This window comes from Salvia hispanica, chromosome 5 (genome assembly GCF_029641045.1).
Source record: "Salvia hispanica isolate PSC_SH4W2 chromosome 5, Shi_PSC_v1, whole genome shotgun sequence".
Taxonomy (NCBI): Eukaryota; Viridiplantae; Streptophyta; class Magnoliopsida; order Lamiales; family Lamiaceae; genus Salvia; species Salvia hispanica.
Window position 1 is genome coordinate 25,376,543 of NC_142696.1, and position 3,780 is coordinate 25,380,322.

Below are 3,780 nucleotides of genomic sequence, written 5' to 3' on the forward strand. Positions count from 1 at the left end.
CTCCTCGTGCTCCTTCTCATTCTTCGAGTAGACTAGAACGTCATCGATGAATACTAAAACGAGCTTATCCAAGTACGGATGGAATATCCGATTCATCAAGTCCATGAATACTGCTGGGGCGTTCGTTAAGCCAAATGGCATCACCACGAACTCGTAGTGTCCATATCTCGTACGAAAAGCAGTCTTCGGTATATCCTCTCTTCGAACTCGTAGCTGATGATATCCGGACCTCAAGTCCATCTTTGAAAAGACTCCTGCTCCTCGAAGTTGATCAAATAAGTCATCTATCCTTGGCAACGGATACTTGTTCTTAAGAGTCAACTTGTTTAGCTCCCTATAATCGATGCACATCCTCATCGATCCGTCCTTCTTCTTCACAAAAAGTACTGGTGCGCCCCATGGCGAAACACTAGGTCTAATGAAACCTAAATCCATAAGCTCCTGGAGTTGTATCTTTAACTCCTCCAACTCTTTTGGCGCCATTCTATATGGTGCTTTGGATATGGGTGCAGTTCCCGGTTCAAGGTCAATTGTGAACTCCAATTGCCTATCTGGCGGCGGTCCAGGTAACACTTCCGGAAAAACGTCGGGAAATTCGTTCACAACAGCAACATCTTCCATCCTCTCCTCGTTCTTCTCCTCTCCATGGAGGTAGACAAGATAGGCAGTTCGCCCTTTTCTTATCATTGCAGTCGCCTGTAGCGCGGATATGATAGCGGTTCGCCGGTTCATCGCGATTCCGTGGTATATGGTGGGTTCCCTTCCCGGAGCTTGTAGAGATATCTGTCTCTCTTTACAACGAATCGTCGCAAAGTTCGTTGCCAACCAGTCCATTCCCAAGATTATATCGATATCCTCCAACTTTATGACTCGCAAGTCATGAGCAGCTATCTTAAGTTCTCCCATAGCAATTTCTACGTTTGAGCACGTTCTATATATTTCTATCATTCCTCCTACTGGTGAGGACACCATCATTCTACGTTCAGATTCGCTAGTAGGCAAGCTCAAAGTATGCACACATAGTTCAGATATAAACGAGTGCGACGCACCCGTGTCAAACAACACAACAACAGAGGTGTTGAGAATTTCGCCCATACCTGTCAAATTTCCTTTCTCACGTTCCTCTTGCTCTTTCTTCGGCTTCTTTTGCTCCAACGCGAATACTCTAGCTTGGGGAGGAAGTCTGGGGCGTTGAGGTTGTGGTTGTCGCGATGATGAATCGCGATTCCCTCCAGATTCATTTTGCGGTGCCCTAGCCGGCTGACGGGATCCCTGATCGTTCTGCCTTGAACCCGATCCTCTCCTGTTATTGGGACACTCTCTAGAGAAGTGACCGTTTCCTCCGCAAGTGTAACACTTGATCACATTCTGATATCGGCATTCTCCGAAATGGTACTTAGAGCACACATTGCATTGTGGTGCCTTAGGTCGATAATCTCCTCTCTGGCTAGACGCCTGCTGTCCTCCTCCGTGCTGGGATCGATGCTGACTCGACTGGTGTCGCTTTCCATCATGCGAACTTCGATGTTCATCCCACTTCCGTTTCTCTCTCGAGTAGTGTGGTGGGGGTAACGATGAGGTAGCGGTCTCCTTAGCTTTCTCCTTAGGCATTGCTGCCTCAATATCCAACGCGAGTGCCAGTGCTTTGGCGTAAGTGAGTCTTCCTCGACTAGCCAATGACATCTTTATCTCGGACCTTAGTCCCTCACGGAACTTGTCCGACAGCTTCTCGTCTGTGTCAACTTGTTCAGGGGCGTATCGGGTCATGCTGTTGAGCGCTCGATCATACTCAGTCACCGTCATGCGTCCTTGCGTCAGATTGTTGAACTCGGAGGCCTTCGCTTTCCGATAGCTTTTCGGCACATACTTGTTGTACAGCTCGGTCTTGAAATCGTTCCACGTCATTGCTTCCACTTGGCCTTGTGTCAAGGTCTTTACTCTTGTATCCCACCAAAAGTCGGCTGCCTCGGTTAGTTGATGAGTAACGCAACTCATCCGTTCCCTATCATTGCATCCTAAGATTGCGAAGATACGCTCTATCGCGCGGATCCAAGATTCGGCTTTTGCTGGTTCTCCAAGTCCATCAAACACTGGCGGTTTCTGTTCCAAGAACAGCTTCACTACTTCCCTATTAACCGGGGGTGGGGGAGGCGGTGGTGTCGGAATCGACTGCGTCACACTCTCCTCACTCGAAGGTGGAGGCGTTGGTTGACGGTTTCGGCGTCTTGGCGGCATTCTGATTTATCAATACACGAATTATTTCTATGATTCTAACAATTATCACGTGGTATAGTTGAATAACAAGGTTCATGGGTCAATTGTCTTTGAGTATATGGTCAATCACAAGATATCAAATATTCGTCACGTAGACGGATTCCAAAGAGTAGTGTCAATCATGACTACAAAAATTGGTTGTATCAAGGTCAATCAAAAGTTCAATGTTTCATATCATCAAGGTAATGGCACTTATGAAATAGCGGTACAATTTTAAGTGGCAGATACTGGGCATCATAAGGTATTCAAAAATGGTGGTACTATAGGGGCATGATGATCATAGTGATAGATAATTTGTACCATGTACGAAAGGCGATCCATTGAATCAAAATAAATATCTCCCCATGGCATAAAAAAAAAACGTTGCCTCATAGAGGACTTAGTATCGAAGCAGCAGAAATAAAAGAGTAGCGAAAATTGTATGGTAGCAAAATCAACAGATCAATCCAAAAACATGGGGGAAAGCAAAACAAATATCCCACGACCATCAGTTCTAGTCGATGTCGTTCATGTTCTCCTCGGGATCATCGTCCTCATCCATCTCCAAAGCGGGTCCTTCCTCGTCCGGTTCCTCATTCTCGCCATATTCACCAACATCCGGCGGTGGCGGGGTGATCGCACGCATATCTTCCATGTTTCCATGGATAACCAAAGGGTGAGCCACATTAGCCTTAAGTCTTGGCCTATTAGGGACACGGTCCACGTGCGGCTCCTTATCGCGTCGATACCTCCATCGGCGAGCTTGGCCTGGCGGATACTTGTGCGCCGGGGGACTAAGCGGCGGTCCATCCCTAGCAAGTGCCATGGCAGGGAGTAGCACCCCAATCAACCCGATTATATCGCCTCGCGGCTTGTATTCCGGCGGACTAAACCATGTATATGGCAAGCAGCTTGGGCAGTCCATTCGCTCCAAGGACTCGGCAGAGTGTGGATCAGTCTAGAGATCCCCGCGTGATGAGTAACCCCTCCATACGCGTACGCATCCATCCACCGGTCGTAGAACTCGGTGACGTAGGTTAGGAGAAAGGACTTGCCGTCCCATTCGAACTCTTGGTAGGTTTCAACGGGGAAAACCTTATTCTTAGCATAGCGATCGCGCATCGGTGCGTAGTAATGATTAGGCATCTACAAAAGAAATCTCAGCATCAGAACAAGGATCGAAGAAATATCAATAGTGTATAGGATTTCAAACTGATGCTGAGAGTACGATGGATATATATATATATATATATATATATGTGTGTATGCGTCGAACGACGAAAGTGTGGAGATAATATCATATCAAGAAATAACGGAATCTTCTTTCCGTGACAAAAGGTGTGTATATATATATATATTCTCGCGTTTCAACGCTTCGTAATTCGTTCTCATAAATCGCTCGCCTCGTATCCGGCGTTTGGTATCTCCAAGTTCGATATTATCACAAAATTTTCATTCGCGACACGTCTTACAACTAAGTATAGTAGCGTGCTCAAGTTCATTCTTATAGATGTCGTTCATCACATA

The 3,780-nt window shown here is 46.5% G+C and overlaps 1 pseudogene; it reads right to left on the reverse strand.

Moving 5' to 3' along the window:
- Positions 1-2,767: 2,767 nt before the first annotated feature.
- On the reverse strand, positions 2,768-3,399 carry LOC148926527 (uncharacterized; annotated as a pseudogene).
- Between the last annotated feature and the right edge of the window lie 381 nt (positions 3,400-3,780).